The sequence below is a fragment of the Balearica regulorum genome, chromosome 3 (assembly GCF_011004875.1).
Source record: "Balearica regulorum gibbericeps isolate bBalReg1 chromosome 3, bBalReg1.pri, whole genome shotgun sequence".
In the NCBI taxonomy this organism is placed as follows: Eukaryota; Metazoa; Chordata; class Aves; order Gruiformes; family Gruidae; genus Balearica; species Balearica regulorum.
In genome coordinates this window covers 115,653,156-115,670,923 of record NC_046186.1, presented here as the reverse complement: position 1 = coordinate 115,670,923, position 17,768 = coordinate 115,653,156, and positions in this window count along the sequence as shown.

Below are 17,768 nucleotides of genomic sequence, written 5' to 3'. Positions count from 1 at the left end.
CCCGGCTTCCTTCTTTCCCTGCACAAAAGAGGACAAAAAGGGGGAGATGTGCCCCAGGGGCCAGCAGCAGGAGAGGGTCTCGACAGCCTGCTCTCACCCCGTGTTGCCTTACAGAACAAGAGAAATGTCGTCTTGCATGGGGGCCCCTTCATGGCACGAGGCTCTTGTCCCCCACACAGAGGTGGGTGCCTGCCGTGCCGCATCCCATCACCATTCTTGGATGGTGAGTGCCAGGGGATGCTCAGCTCTGCTGTGGTGCGAGCTGCAGCCCCGAGCGGTGCGTGCCGCTTACCTGGGAGCAGAATCTACCCTGCTTTAATATGTATAATGCGCTGGCCTGTAGGGCATTAAATCCCAGCAGGAAACATCTGATACCTTAATCCACTTCTTCATGTATCGGTGCCCTCTTTCCCCCCCTCAGGTGACTGGTGTTACTTTCAGGGCCAGCCAGGAGGGAGATCTCACCCGTCTTTGGCTCAAGCCTTTTGTGGCAATGGAGCAGTGCCAGTTGGGCTGGCCCTGGCTGCAGCGCACAGCAAATGAGTCACACACCCCCACCCCCACCCCCCCAGCACACGCTTCGCCCGGCCTCCTACACCCACGGAAACGCAACTGCTCCATTTTGGATTTACGGCAAACCAAAAACCAGACAGAAAAGCAGCAAGTTTTCCCCGTCCTGACATGCCGCACGTAACATCTCAGCTGCGGCGAACTGGCTCGTGTTACCAGGGCGGCAGGCAGCAGCGGCAGCACGGGGCACAGGGCCCTGCACACCAGCTGCCGCTCGGGGACAAATGGCTGCGGGGACACGCAAAGAAAGGAGAAGTGGAAGAATTAAAGCCAGCCCAGGGATTGAATTTCTGTCTGCTCAGCAAGCACCGTGCTCAAAGGGGTGAAACGCACCCGAGACTACAGTGTGAACACTTTCCCTGGCATCTCCGCTCCCTTGCAGGGTACAACAGTGCTCGCCCTGAACCGATGCACTGCCCGCTCCCATACAGACATTTCCAGTTGTCAGCGCATCGACCTGATGCAGGACACGTGGAGATGCCACTGTTGCATTCCCAAAAGCTGCTCTGGTTTTGTTGCCGCCTACTATTTAAGAGCTCATTTTCTTGCTTGTGACTTGTTACCAAGAGATGCCTCCAGCCCAAAAACCGCAAGGCTGCATGCTTACCCCTTTCCTTAGGTGAGCAGCTTGCCACCCACTCCAGACCTTACAGCTTTCCAGCTCAGCAAGGGCAAACCATTGCTCTGGGCTTTTAAAATGGGGTACCTGCGTGGGGAGGCAGTGAGCTGCACCTCCCTCCAAGTGTCTGCCCCCAGCTGGAGGGCTTCCCGGCAGGTGCCAGGCATTTGTCCCCAACCAGCCCTTGCTCCAAGCTCACCCATGCAGGGAGAGGCAAGAGAAAGCTGGTCTGGGGTTCAGCACAGGCACTGACCTGCAGTGGACAAGGTTCAGGGCTGAGGTACCTCACACACTGACACCACACCAGAGGAAAAGAGCCCTTACCTTGTTTCTCGGGGTGACAGGAGTCCGGGGTGTCTCAGGACTGAAGGACAGTCCCTCCTGTCTGAGCTGCACCTGCTGATGTACCCCAGGACTGGGGTTTCCAGGCAGAGGAGCCACCCCAGTGCAGAGCAGCAGCTCCTTGCCGGCAGAGATGGCCCGGAGCTGGCTCAGGTCGGCATTCAGCTCTGCCACTGCCTGGTGTCACCACAAGCTAGTGCAGCAACTCGACAGCTGACACCAGCTACTAAGCTCCTCTCTGGGCCCAAATACTTGGAAGATTGAGGCATTGTGGCCAGGCAGTCACCAGCTTCCACAAACCTTGCTCAAGAATATGCCATGTGGGCAGAAACGCGCTCAGACGCAGCACCAAGGCAAGGAGGGGGGCAGCAAAAGGGTCCTTTGTCCCACCGCACACCTGGTGCCCTTGCCCAGGAGGGATAATGGCTCCCTGCCTCTAACCCAGCTCGCAGGGGTGCGTGTTCCTCCCCTGGTTGGCAGCAGGAGCAAGCCCTGCTCCCAGCCCTGCCCGCACAGCTGAGCCTGCTTCCCTGGACTGCATGCATCTCCTACTCACCAGAGAAACCACAGAGGGGAAAAGCCATTGGGGAAAAAAAATCCTCCAGCCACAGACAACGTTTCATAGAGCTGCTCTGAACCACAGCTATCCGATCAGCTGCGACAGGTCCATAGGGATGCTGGCTCAATGGCTGAGCTGTGCAAGGAGCTGTTTCTCCCTGGTCATCTCCCCCCCCCGCCCCTTTCCACTTCATCCCTTTCCTCTGGGCTCCTTCACCTCCACTCCCGTTGAGCCCGTGGTCCCACTTGCTTCCATTGCTGATGGTTGCAGGCTCCTCTCTCTGCCTGGTCCCTGCGCGCATCATCTGCCTCCTCTCCAGGCAGCTCCCTCCTTCCACGGCTCCTCTCCCTTTTGAAGAAACTGCCTTAGCAACTGGCAGCAGGCCAGCAAGATCATGGGTTTTTTTCCTTCCACCCCCCGCTCCTCCAAATAACGAGATGGCCAGGGAAGGGGAAGGAGCCTTGAGACCTTGCATGCTGTGGCCGCAGAGGCCAGCATCCCTCAGACCCCTACGGACTGCGGCAGTGGGCTGGGCACACCTGCCGACTTCCAAAACTCATCCTCAGGGACTGATGTTCCAGGTACTCCAGGTGCTTGGGCTCATGGGCAGGGAGGTTTCTTTCTGGCTCTGCTTCCCTCTCCCTTTTCCAACCGATGTGTCCCCAAAAGCCAGCCTATTCCCCCCCCCAGATATCTCCAGATCTAGAGCATCTGCCAGGGGAAGGCACATCACACGGCACAGAAGGAACAGCTTTCAAATCACCCACTTCTGCAAGGATTTCCTTCCATTCTTCTAGCCTTGCCTTACCCACCTCACGCTGCTCTCCCCGGACTATTTCCTCTCCTTTTCCCCCTATTGACTGGGTTTCCTCCTCCTCCCCGTTCCTCCCCTTGCTTTCTCTCCCTTGCGCAGTTTGGCCTACAGCCTTCATTGCCTGCTGCCTTTACGTCTCCCTTCCTGGTGTGAGCAGGGATGATGGATTTTGTGCTTGTGCCCAGCTCTGCATTTATTAGAGAGGGAAGAAGAAAAAAAAAAAAGCCACGAAACCCTGGAAGTTTGCTAAAAGACAATACTCAGGCAGGGTACGTCAGTCTTGCTTTCCCCTCACGCTGTCTTAGAGCTCACATGGGGACGGGATTATTTGGGCTGCTCCAAACAAAGTTTGCTGTATTGTTTGCAATCCCTCATCAGAGCTAGTGCGGCCAGCCAGCTCCTGCTGCCTGCTCCTGCCTGCTCCTGCCTGCTGGGGTGTGTGTGCGTGTCTGCTCTGGTGAGGGAGGCACGGAGGGACAAATCCCCTTCCCTCCGCTCTAATGTCATCGCCTACCGCCACCTTTTTCCTGCCTCAGGCCTGCCAGGGGTTGATATTGTTGCAGCCAATTCACCTTAATTGAAGCAAAGGTTCCCTCCTAAATCCTTTAGCATTGTCACTCGAAGTGGTCTGCGTGTCTTCCCCTGCCCTGTCTGGTGGGACAGCTTGGTGAAGCAGATCTGCCTAACATGACCTTAAATTAACGGCGGGGGGGGGGGGCGCAAAGCAGGAGACCGCAGTGGGAAAAATCAGAAGGGGAATTTCGGCCACAAACCCAGGGGCCTGAGGGACGTGGGGGATGAGGGAGGCTTTGAGGCCTGCCTGTTTTAGAAGACACAGCAGCATTTGCAAGCGAGGCGAGGCAGCTGGCTCAGAACACGAACACGAGGGGCTATCAATTTCACGACAGCCATTTTTAAGTGCAGCCCTCCGTGGGGCTGGGAGGGAGTCAGGAAGAGGCCTGCGGTGGCTGCCAGGAGGGCTGCCCTCCGCAGTGACGTCTTGCCTCTAACAGCGGCATCAGCCGATGCCCGGCCTGTGGGAATCGGCACAGGTCCTGGGTCAGCTTTCACACCTCCTGCCTCCAGCAAGCGTAAAGAAGCTGCTTCTGGGCTCTGAATAGAACTGAGGGTCGCTTCAGCCCCTGATGGCTGCCTCCAAACAGAGAAGACAGACAAATTAATGCTTTCATTTCAGGGCTGAGGAGCACCTTTTCTCAATTTGGAGAACACCTGTCCTGTAACTCCATTTTTAAAGCAGGAGACCACCTGGCGCAAGTGCATCAAAACATCTTTCTTCCCTGCAGGCTACAGGCATGGGCCTCTGTGAATCCACCTGCAAGGCTGTAGCTTTAGGCTGCGCCAGCGTGTAAGGAAGGTCTGGCGAGCTGAGCTGCCAAACCTCGGCTTTTACTGGATGAAAGCAAGAGTGGGGTCTGGACACAGATCATATCCCCCAGGAGGAAACATGTAAAAATAGAAGCAGCAGCGATACGCAAAACCCACATGGGGCTGGCCAGTGCAGCTCAGAGATAATCCCCCTTCAGCAGCAAGACTTCATCCCAGCTATGGAGCTTTCATCCAAGGAGGGGCTTGGAGGTCAGGACAGGAGCAGCCCAACTCCAGGATCTCCAAAGCCTTTGGGGTTACCTGCGGATCCTCGTGGCCTCCAGCAGCAGCAGCAGCTGCTCTCTCTCCTGCCCTCTGACACCATCCAACAGGAGAAAGCAAAGCCCAGGGTAACCATCAGCACAGAAGCAAGCTGGTCACGCTCCAAGGGCATCATGGTTCCTCCGACCAGTTTCTCCTGCTGATGAAACCCATGAGCACAGTGACTCACAGCTGCTGTAGCTGGGGAGGGAAAACTGGATTTTGCTGCTCTGGGAGCCAGCTTGCTCCCACCTTGCAAAGGAAAAGAGTTCAGGGAAGCAATAGGGCAGGGGAGCTGGGAAAGAGCTGAGCTTCCAGTTTGCTCTTTGACGTCTCAGATGCAGGCGACAGCTCTGGCAGAAGTGATGCTGGCAGCGAGGCCACCCCTGTTTGGATGACCCCCCAACACACACATTTAGCAACAAACACAGAGAGCCAAAGCAGCTCTCAGCAGAGCTCAAAACACCACCTCCATCCCTCCCGCGCTACAGATTACTCCCCAAGCACTGTGTGGCCTCAACAGTCTCTCTGCTTATTACTACAAACCTAATTCTGGACGGTTACATTTGTCCAATCTAAATAAATAACCCTAATGCAACAACAAAAAAAAAAAAATCACCTAATCACCTCTGCCACTCAAATTGGGTTATTGAAAAGCCTCGACTTAATGGGTCAGGGATCACCAGGACACCCAGAATTACTTGCAGAAAAGAGTATGATTATGATTTGTCCATCCCCACTGCGTGACGGAGCAGCGCCTGGTGCATGGCAGGGGCTCCTGGGATGGCAGCGATACAGAACAACAGCTAGCATGTCTGTAAAAATTGTGAGCTGCTGACAGACGCTGCGTGAACAAAGCAAGGGCCGAAACGCATCCAGTGAATCATCCGCTATGAATTGGTTCAACCAGTTTAAAGGCCCACACCCGAAAGCAAAGACAACCTGGGACGGTGTAATCCCAGGCAAAGGAGCGGGGGAGAAGGGGAGAGAAACGTGCCGGGCAGGAGGGACGGCTCTCCAACGTGGCCCTGCGGATGAGCTCAGAAAGGTGGCAAGTTCCAGCTTGCTCCCTCCTGCCAGAAACTTATTCCTGCCTCCCCTCCCACGCCCCGTGCTCCTGACGCGACCTCCCTCCCAGCACGCACGGGGCTGCTCCCTCCAGGCAGGAGCTGGCACCTGGAGATCAAATGGGAGCCTAGAAAACAGGTCCCCATGGGGAGTGGAGGGGCAGGGGATGAAGTGACTGAGACCAGGGAAGGAGGAGGGCTCCAAGGGCATGGGACTTGCTGAATTGAAGTGTCCTCAGAAGGGATGGGAGAAAAACTGACCTGTCCACATGCTCCTCCTGGGGGGCAGTGAATCTGCTTGGCGCAGACTAACTTCATTTCATGCCTCAACCTGAGCCAGGGTCAGTGCTCTCCAAAGGTGAGGATAAAAAAAAAAAAAAAAAAAAAATTAAAAATAAAGAATACCCTTCTCCAGTTAATCCCAGCCTAGCTGGTGCCTTCCTGGCCCTGCTCGCCAGGTTCAGAGCAGGCACAGTGGGTCCAGCCTGCCTAGCACCTGTGCCCAGGCAAACCCGGCTTTATGCATCACAGCTGGGTGCTGAAACGCACCCTGGCTGGCTGGCGAGATCTCGGTGGGACAATGGCACGAACGAAAAACTGCAACCTGAGGAGCACTTAACACGCTGAGCCTGTTTTCTTCTGCTGTTCTAAATGCTGAAGGCCTTTACCTGAGAGGCATTTAATTTAAGCTTAAATTAAGATTTAAGATGAACAGCAGAACAAACCTATTTAGTGCAACTCCGTTTTCGCCAGCAGACTTGGAATCCAGGACTAACAATTTCTGGTTACGGTCTCTGTTCTGCAGGAATCAATCTAAACTTTTTTCCATCAGCTTCAGTGAAACAGGCGATTTGGCCTTGTTGTTCCAGAACGTCCTGTGCCATCTGCATATAACTGAAAAAAGGTTAAAAACAACCTGTTTTCAATAAATAGCATCATGTTTATAGATAACGTATCACCCAGAGTAACCATAGGAAAAGTACAATTTAAATGCATTATTTTGACTGTGGTTAACCCTGAAATTAGGGACTCTATCTTTTCTTGATTATTGCACTCATCTTTTTGAAGTACAGCTATCCCCAAAGCCGAGCTCAACTCTGCCGCTTTAAAACAGCTCCCAACGCGACGCCTTCTCCTAACACAGCCAAGTCTCTAAAGAGGTTAACGTGCGCCTTCTGCGTAAAACAGGTCCTGCAACTGTACATCGGCCAAAGTTAATACCTGCCACGCAATGAGAATAAAGTCAGAAACGTATTTTGTAAAACATTGCCTCCTTGTTAACCCAAGGGAGAAAAACCAGGCGCTTACTGATGGTTTACTATCTCACGCAACCCTGAGAAGCATAATAATTTACCAACATATAAATGGAGGGCTTAGCGGCAGCTGCACTACATAAACAGCCACTGGGGCGCTCTGAAGTTTCTATCAGTATACGGTATATAAAGCTGGGTGAATAACTGATTTTTCGGTTCGCTGGCAATCCTGAAAAAAAAAGGTTAAAAAAAAAAAAAATCATTTGGGGTCGACCGAAACAAACGTTTCGCTTTGACTCTGCAGCCTTTACAAAAGTTAGCTCTGAAGATCATTCAAAATGAAAAGTTGCTTCAAAGAGAAATTTCAAAGCCTTTCATCTGGAAAATGCTGAAACAAAATAGGTTGGGGTTTTTTTTTCCTTTTCTCTCCAGGAAAAAAGTTTGGCAAATTAAAACAACTCATAAAATCTTTTCATTTTGCCAAAATTTGCTTTTTTTGCTCAAGATTTTACCCAGCTCCAGCACAACCAATTTACACCTATAATAACTTAAACAGAGACATTAGTAATCCTGATGAAATACAGGCTTTAAAAAAAAAAGTCTTAGCCACTGCACAAATGTCCTGAAACTGAAACCCAGAAGAAGAAAGTAAGCTAAAAACCGCTAAGCTTTTCTTGGCTCGGCAGGAGAATCTTATTAAGTCTCTGAATCGTATAGCCACAGATTTGGGACGTTGTAAAAATTAAATTAGTCTTAGTTCTTATTAGCAAGGCAAGAAAGGAACCAGGAGATTATGATACAGCAACTGCTATTGTGAGCCAATTTTTCAGCGTGTTTCTGCTTTTCTCCTGTAAACCAACAATTAGCGGGCATTCTCACTGCTCTCATAAAGGCGGTGTTATTTTTAATCCTGGGATTCAGGTTTCTGACTTTCCACTCAGACTAATGCAATTCAAGGATTTAACGCCACGCCGCAGTGAGATTCTCATTTCATTTCCCAATTTCTTTCATTTATGTCTCTGCTTATTTGTGCTCTGTAGTTGCACCTACCTATGCAGCAGGCATACATAGAGACCCAGGGCAGCGAGGAGTTAAATCCCTGGGATGAAGAAGAAAAGGCATCCATCCGTACGCACTTCCAGAAATTGGGATGGCCTCCGCCCTCCCCCCAGCCTTTTGCTGGGGGTTTAATACAGACTGCTCAACAGCTCTGATGCCTCAAATGGGGACACAGGCTGGCAAGCTGGGACGGGAGCCGTGCCCTTCATGTGGGCCCAAAGAAATTGATGAGATTTATTCAGATTTATCTACATTTTCATTTGGAATATGATCACTTCACGTGCCAGGGCAGAAAGCGGGAGCAAGGCGATGCTGCTGTATTTTTTCTAGCTGCCGTATTTTTAAGTTAAGCTGGGCTTTAGCACAGCCCGCCGTTGTAATTCACAGCTTCCCACCACGGTCCTCAGCAGAAAAGGTAGAAAGCAAAGAGCAGATATTCCAAATGTCACACACAAGCCTGGCTTTAAAACAGTAGAAAACAAAATAAAAGTGGTTTTCCTATTTCATAAACACATAAGGATGAGGAGTGACAGTTTGCTGGAAATTAACAGCTCACAGCTCAAAGCGGCTTTGAACCCAGAGAAATCTTGGAAGAAAAAAAAAAAAAAAGCAGAACTTGGACCATCTCAAATCACAACTACACTACGGAACTGTAGCCTTCCAAGGACAAACTCCAAAGCAGTATTTAATGAGGCAGTACCTCCATTTATCATGAGTTCATTTGAATACTAGTGTCCCTACATAACACCACAGGCAGGTTTGATTTATTATTATTATTTTTTAAAATAGCGCCTTTAATCCCCAAACGGCCGGCTATCAGCACTACAGGGACACAGCAGGGCTAGAGGCGAGCAGCTGGGCAGCACGGCATCTCTGGTCCATGAGGCAGCGGCATTTCCCACAGGTGAGGTGCGAAGGGCTCATCCATCCTCAGCCCTCCCGGGACACAACACTCACACCAGGGAGAAACCAGCCATCTCTGCCCCTGCTCCAAACGAAAGGAGCTGGAAATGCCTCCCAGGGGGATGTTGCTTTTAGCCCTGCACACTCAGAGCAGAAGCCCAGGGAGCTCTAGCACCAAGTAGCTCCAGTTACCATTTCTTCAGCCAAAGGTGACAGGATCTTAGCCATTCCCCCTCCAATTTACAGCACCCCACAAAACACCCAGGTGCCTTGCTAGCCTGAGTTAAATGAAAGAATAAAAAGCTTGGTTCTGTGCAGAAGAGTGTGGGGAGCTGGGGTTCCTGCACACCAGGACCTCACGGTCCTTGGCCATGTCCCAGGAGGAGAGAGAAGTTTCAGGGAGCTCCCAGCACACACACTTCTGCCCCTCTAGACAGACTTGCAATTACTCCTGGTTTCACAGCTCCTACTCTAAAGCTGCTGCTGTGCCAGAGGAACAAAGACATCCCCTTGCTCCAAATCTCCCCTCACAGCCTTTTGGGAAGCTGAGCTTTCTCCTTGTCAGAGGTCTCCAGCATAGGGCAAGCACACGCAGACTCCCAGGATCCATCAGAGCCTGGAGAATTATTTCTTGGAGAACTGCAGGCCTCAAGAGTAGCAGCTGTTGACCACCACTGGGTGAAACCCACAGGAGACGTGATATGGTGCCCCAGTTTTCCTTTCAGCAGAGGAGAAAGGGCTGAGGTTCAGTAAGCACCCCAAACAACATTTCAATATCGAAGATGAGCGTCTCCAGTGTGCTGCAAAACCCTGAGCAATGCACCCATGAGACACCTCTGTACTGGACCCTGGCACCAACCTAAACAGCATCCCATACCTCACAGAATACTCCCTGCTGCACCAAATGTCACATATATCTGTCTCTGTGCATCCGCCATTGTGTGTGTGTGTGGCCATACATAACTATATATAATCATTCCATAAAACCAGCTCCTAACAGCAAACTCCAGACAGGGAAAATGGTCTGGCCAGCATAAGTTATACATAGAAAAGCAAATGAAAAATCCCTATTTAGACGCTTCAGTTGAAGCGTTTTCTAGAGAAGCCAGTCTTGAATTTATCAGCCTCTTCTTTGACCAACTCGGAAGAAGCAGGTAACAGTCACGCTGCGACTGTAGCGTCTCTCTTGACCCTGGCATTTGAGCCAACTCTCCCTGCCGGGAAAGGGCACCCGTCATTTGTGAGCTGCACTTCTGCAGCTACAACAGCAACTGCAGAAGAGCCTTTTCTTCCTCGTCTAGTTAGTTTCCCACGTGTGGGTTTGCTTTGCAGGAGTAGAGCAAGGCCTACCTCTGTCTTGTTTTCCTCTTTTCCAGTGGCAGCTCTATTTTGGGGGGACCTACAGCAGCAGCGGGGTCTGCAGTACTCCGTCAGGCAGGAGAGAAAAGCACACCGCGTTGAAAGTAGAGCACGAACTCCCCTGTGATCCTGCCAGCGTTCCCTCGCCCGTCTCTACCTGTTTGGGTTGCTCAGAAGAAACTAAAGCCTATTATCAGGCCTGCTTCTTTGTCAGGTGTTTCTTTGATGTAAATTCAACCACAATCAAATGTGCTGATCGCAGCAAACAGCCAAGGAGTAACAAACATGCAAACTGCACAGTGACCTGCAGAGATTAGAGCAACCCAGGCTGTAGACAAATCAGGAAGATTAAACACAAACGAGCTAAGAAGTCTTGGGAGAAGTACCCAGGGAGACAAAAATAAGCAACGCAGACAGAAAATAAGAGAAAAAGGCCATCAAAAGATTGAACATACCCTACAAGGGCATAAATCAAAGTCTTCCCCCACCTCCTTTAGCTTTACCCTAATGCTTCTGGCTCCAAGGAAGTCAGTGCTAGGTTCGCGGCAGGGAAGCAGGGGCCGAGAGAAACCCTTAGTGTATCTTTGCTGTATTCTGCCTGTCACACCCTTGTCACCGCAGAACCAACGCAGCACTTCCAAAGCAAAAACCCCACGCTTCTCCCCGCCTTTTTTTCCCCCTCCTCTTATCTGTCCTTTTTTAAAAACTTCTGGAGAGCTGCTGACAGGAGTTCCTTGCAATCAGAACCACCCTGTTCATCTCAGCACCTGCAGAGTTCACCTTCACTTACAAGCCTGCCAATTGAAGGAAAGCCTACCTGGAGCTAATGGCACTACTGATACTTGTCTTCCAGCAGCGTTAACTTTCCCAAACACAGAAGATCAGGAAGCTTGCAGGGCCAGAAAATCACGTGCGTGTATATAATGTGATGCAATCCCGTGGCTGTACAGCTTCCCCTCCTGCTTTACATCGGGGACGCATGTGCTAACGTACGGTCTGGAGTTCCTCGCATGCCTCATGCTGTTCGAACGCACTGCAAATATGTCCCTGCCTACAGCACAACAGCATCTTGAAAGGTTTCTTTAAAATTTGGAGAGCAGGTCTATGCTTTTGAAGGTGGAAATATTTAATTTGGGGCAGTATAGTATACCATTGCATTACTTCCTTTTTCATCTGTTGCCAGTAGTGACGTCATCACCCTGCAAGCTCTCAGATTTGAGGACCATTACTGATTTAGAGACCACTTAGCAGTATGCCAGGTGGCAGAAGGGTATTAGACGCTCAAATTCATGGAGAAAACAACACAGCACCTGAGAAAGAAGTACTTTTTCCACTAACCAACCCTTCTGCTGCTAAATGAGATCTGCTGTCTTATTACAGGCATATTTATCTTTCAAATCCCATAGCTGCAGACAGCACTTTCTGTATCCTTCAAAAAATGAACTTCTCTATCAGCAACACTGGGAAGTCTGGAAAATGCCTCCTGTAAACATGCTAACCCCCCCCTTGCCACTGCATACCACGGCTCTTTCCACCGTCACTTGTAAATCAGGGCAGTGACATGGTGTTCACACTTGCAAAACCAGAATGAATTTTCAACCCTGCTGATCAGAAGTGGCAGAGTAAGCTCAAGATGTCAGCAAGGCAGATTTCTGCACACAAGACCTATTATTTGCTAATGAGATTTTAGCTGCGATCCTCCCTGAGATCATAACACACTGCAGAGATTAGAATGCTCAGAAACAGGTTGACAGCAAGTCCTGAACTATCTCCCCTGATGCTGCGGTGCCATTAGGCTGGCCTGGGCAGTGCTAAACCTCACCACTTCTAGTTACGGTCTAGTCTAAGTGTGCATCAGTCTAACTCTGGTCTATTTTTTCCTGGGGGTTCAGTATTTTTCAGCCCATATAAATGACACAATACAACCCAACATGCAGCACACCAGCTTAGCAGAGCCACAATACACATGCAGTTTGCAGGAAAAACTGCAAGGGGAGCACAGCACACATTTTGGAAGGTGAAGCCAAATGCCATCTTTCTCACCAGGACCGAGGTAAGATCTGCAAGTCCTGCCAAAATCACCTAGGAGCTTCAGGTGTTCACTATCCCTGTATGCAGAACCTCCGGTTGCTACACAGCACTGCCCATGCAGGCCAAAGGGAACTACAGTACTAATGGCATCTGAGGGGCTGACCCCATCCATCTTGTTTTCTTAAAGCCTGCTCAATTTACAGGTTTAACCCGAGCAAGCCTCAACTGAAAAATCCAGATCTCCTTCCTATACCCACTCCCAATTTCAGGGGAGGTGGCTTTCATGAAAAGATGGGAATTCAAGCACGCGCACTGCAACATTTCAGTAGTTTCCTGAGACAGGCTAACCTCCGAAGTGCCAACATCGTCCTCCAGTGCACTGCGTGAATGAAACACTGGGAATAGGAGCCTGTGCCAGCTGCAATGGTCCTACAAGCTGGAAAGGACCAAACTCCCTACCTCTTTGGTCTTGGACTGGGGGAGAATTGGCTCAGGTCGCCTTCTGAATCAAAGAGCAGCTTTCCTAATGACTGAGCTCACACTGGCAGCCTGCTAAGGAGCTGCATTGATTTGAAACCTAAAGGACAGCTGTTTGTTCCTCCCTTTCCACCCTGCTTCCTCCTCCCTGGCCAACGGAGGAGGAAAGTTGCCAGAACAGACTTCATCTAGGTGGACAAAGAGAGAGAGACAGGGGGAGGACACCCCTTCAAAATGGCAAAGGAGGGAAAATTGTACCTGTAAGAGCATAAAGCAGCCATACAACTGCTCATTTTGCCATTGTCAGAGGGGGGCAGCTCAGTCCAAGAGAAAGTGGAGTAACCTGCAACAGTCCTAACAGCTGCAAAACAGCCATCGCCAGCTGCATGTTGGTTCTTAACTGGCTTCAGCATTAACAAAGTGACAAAAGGCTTTAGTCCTCCTAATGAAAACACAGTCCCTGCATTCAGTAAAGTAACACAGCCATGAAAAAAACCCCTTTTTGGTAGCAGAATTCGTGTGCAAACAGGTTTCAGGTCCAAGTTGCTGAGATCGGGACAAAACATTTCATGAGATTTGGGGCTAGGGAGGGAGAGGAAAGGGAGGATGTGGAGGTGTGTGGGGGATGCTTCATGTCTGCTTTCAGTTTGTTTCCAAAACAGCCACGCTTTTGCATTTGTGCTAGGGCTCCCTGCAATTTAAAAGCCAAAATGTGATCAGAAAAGGCCTTATGGACCCCGAGCTAGCCTTTGCATTTTTGAAAGAGCCTGTTAGATATTTTCCACACTGCTCTGAACTCCTGAGGAAGCTGCTCCCAGACTTTTCTCCAAGGCTGCTCTGCAGAGCTGAAGGGCCTTAGGAAGAGATCCAGCAAAACTGTTGCCTTGTCTTCTGTAAGCTCCTTGGACTGGGGAGCATAAAGGAGTAAAAAAAAAATAATAAATAAAAATCAGAGCTGCAACTACTTGTGGAGTGTCTGCACACAGCTGCCAGTGTTCACTTGTTCTTTCCAAACAATCTCCTCACATGCTTCTTTTCCCCAACTGAGAGAGACCTGAAAAACCAGCTCCAAACACAGCAAAACTTACAATTCAGTCAATATCAGAGCTCTGCAGACCTGAGGAGACACTAGAATAGACACAAGATAGAGCCAATTCTGCTATGACCACGCACACGTCTTCTGCACATCCCACCGTACATCAACCTGCTCCTCTGACCATACAGCTGTTCACCGACTTTGGAAAAGTACGCTGGGATGAAGTTGCACAGCAGGAACAGCAGGACTGCCCTCCATTTCCCTGTGTCTTTGTGGCCAAGACACATTGCTATTCCAAGCAATAAGGCAGATCCTGACTGGCATGTTCTTTTGGATATTTACACAAACAGGCTGCAGTTAACAATTAGAAGTATCACCAGGACAAGCACTGGACAAGCCAATTTGTCTGTTTCTTTTACTACTAGAGCTGGAGTCTGTTGCAGGTCAACTCCCCAAAGAGGCACAAGGCGCTGTAACAATGCCACCAAAAGCGGGTGGGGTGGGATGGGAGGGCTGGTTCTCCCCAGGATACAACACACAGGTCCAAAAGGCTTACCCCTCTGCAGAGCCAGGCCAGCTCTGACAGGGAGCTGAACACCACAGTGGTCTTTAAGGTCTGTACCGCAGTAAAGTGTGCGGTGCTGTCTGTGTTACAGCACAAGGCCACCACTACCTGAGGTATGCTGGACAAATCCTTGTCCTATGAGGCATCCTCCTGAGCAGCTGGAGGCAACATTAATGTCTGATCCAAAGTACTTGCTTTTCTCCCCTTGTGTAAGGCCTTCTGAAGACCAGCTCAGGTGAGATAACGCTTCCTGCCATTTATAAGATTAAGGCAGTCTTGAAAACCACACCTGGCTTCAGTAAGCAGCCCTCACTGCAGTTATTCGCTGTCTGAGGGAAACAAACACCAAGCATTGCATCATTTAAAGACTTAAAAACAATTGAGACACGTTTCATTGGAAAAAAATCAGAGACAAAGGCACGGACAAGGCTGCTGAAACTGCCCCTCTGCTTGCCCTCCCTCCCCATTTAATAACTTCATTGCTTTAAATACGGGAGGCGAGGCTCACACAACGACAACAATCCCAGTAGGAAATCTGCTTGTATTCTGAAGGGATTTGCTTGCTAGACCTGGCATCAACCATGCAAACGCTTGCAGCATGGGACTTTGCGCTCATGTGTACTAATAAACCCCCGATGGTCCAGCCCTAACAAGTAAGGATCAGCCACAACAGCTGAACTGACAGCATTAGCACAGGTCTAGCAGGGCAGAAGCAAATGCCACCTTGGTCACACAAACAGTGAGGACACAGGTGGAAACCCAGCAGAGAACCTTAAAGTATACAGGCCAAGAGGGTCAGCTTCATTTTGATGCCTCAGTTCAGTTTATTGCACTTGTGGGTACATATTCTAAACATACAAAACTATGCCAAAAGGATCATTAAGCACATGGAAAACCATGGTAAAGGGATCATTAAGTCTGCTTAGGCAAACATTCACCAGTATCTACGATACCTTAATTTCACTCTCCTTTGACTTAGTCTTTAGTTACAGTCTCGTTATTTTGTTTTCCACAGGACCATAATCTCTTTTAGTACAATGAGAAGTATTGTTTTTACCCCTTCATATTCTACCAGTAGTCTGAAGCCTTATTTAAGCCACACAATCCAATTCCTATATGGACTATAGTATTAGGAACCTCTGCAGGTATGTGCCCTAGTGTTAGGCAAGCAGGGGAAGATTCAGAGCCCCTAACGCAGCAACGTACTTTTCTTTGGTGACCACATAGTAAATCCAGACATGACAGTGAGCATTCTCCTATGCCTTTGAGATGCGTGTGATACCTATTATAAGCTGAGTCCTTCTCAGATGTTGCTGACAAACTACAAAGATGAGCAAGGCATTTCAAACAGAGCTGATCTCCACAACCTTGCAGTAATGCAAGGATAATGACGTATATTGCAAGTTTAAGAACACGTTGACAAGATGAAAACGAGCTCCAGCAGTTTCGGATGCTTCGCACATGCACCTGACTCCTGGTGTTGCAGAGCCCTGATTGTATATCAAACAAGCAGAGCATCTAACTGCTTAAGCTACATCCCAGAGCAATTAGCATTTCTGCACATCCCAATCAGGCAACTCATGCTGGGCACCAAATGACAGAAATGCACAAGTGACCTCTTGCAAAAAAGCCAACATGGCCAGCTGCTCCAAGCCAGGAGAGCATCGCACTCCACCATGCCGTCTCTGTAGTTTCCACATAAGGCCATCCTTTCTCTTTAGCTCTATGAAGCAGGGGCGCTGCAGAGAAGAGTCACACTGCACTACGCTGATTCAGAGAATAATTCTGCGCAGGGCACGAGGCAAGGATCGGGTGAAGACGGGATATGTAAGTAACGACTGTCACATTGCATATGCATGACAGGACTGAAGCTGCAGTTTCATATCACAGCAGTGGAGCTTAGCTTTAGAAGATTTGATTTTTTTGAGGATTTTTAAAAAAGGTCTTCTAACATCTGGACTTGTATCAATGCTAAAACATGCACCAGCAGCCGCATTTAAACCCCTTGCATCTGCAGTCCAGCTCTCTACCAAAAATAATTGATAGCAAGAGCAGGCTGCTGTGACATGTGCAACTTAAACCCATCGGGTGAGTGTGACACATTTCCCCTGCAGTATAGTAACACAGAGACTTGGGTCTCTGAGGCTCAGTTCCAGATTTTGGAGAAGAGCAGCCAGTGGGCACAGTGTGTGCGCCTGTAATCCACCCCAGGCTTTCTCTCCTCTCCAAATGCCCCTGCTCCTCATGCTTGTATCCCACTTTCTCCACCACCTGCTTTTCCTACTGCTATCCCAGCTGCCTACACTCTGAGTCCTCCTTCACCTTCTTATTTCCCCCACTCGGAGCTTTTCCTGACCTCTAGCTTTGTATTTTTTTTCTTCCAGCTCCTCCTCACTCTGTTTTTAGCCTTCTGAATTTGAATGTGTTGTTTCTCCCCATCTCCTTTCATGCTCCAGGTTCACCTAAGGGAGCAGACCAGGCTGTTTGCTGCCTTTAGTGTCTGTGCTCTTCAGCACACAGGCCAGATTAAGAAAAATTTCTCTGCTTTTGTAGCAGACACTGCTAGCAGGTGCTATGCAATTATTAGATGCCATATGCTTTTACAAATTACATTCAAGTGTATTTTGCAACTATCCTGTATTTTCAGACTGCTCTGAAATTATAAAGATAATTATGCAGAGGTTCAGAACTGGCACAGAAGAGTTGCACCTAGATGTAAGTGGTTGGGCCAAGGATGATTGATCCACCTTACATGCACTGAGCTAAGTCTCCTTCGCATCCTGTAAATACTAGATACTCAGCCCAAGCGCAACAGTCCTGCAGTCCAACACCAAAACTTTCCACATACTGATTTCATTACCAGGTAAAATTCTGTACGACAATCCCATGTGATGAAGGGTTAACTTCAGTACACACTAATTGCATTTGAGGGCATCTACATACATTATTTGTGAGTTTTATTTTTGGTATCTCAAAATGAATGTGTCAAGCTAATGATATTCTGAGAAGGTCTTAACATTTCAAGTGCTGTGGGAAGTACAGCACTGCTAACACCTGCAGCAGGTGGTAATGCTCCTGATAAGTCAGTGCTGAACTGCTGAGCATCAGAGTGCAGTCTTTTGGATAATACAAGCAGAATCCAGCTCTTCTTAGCAGTCATTCAGGGGCCTGCAGCTTGCTTCACAGTAGGAGTTTTGGACTTTGCTTCATGGCCATGTTCCAACTCAGGCAATTGCATCTGAACCGAGTGTCCTCTGTTGCTTCTGTTGGATGAGCACATAAGCGCCTCACTATTAAATGACACTAGTTCTTGAGTGAATGTGATACACGTTGACATGTCTGATGACAATGCACAGCAACACCTATGTGCAGAAAGTATCAATTACCATCCTGCCCATAAACCTACTGGCAAGATTAAACTAGATAAGGTATGGGAACAGCATGGAAGGACAACCCCGATGCAGCCG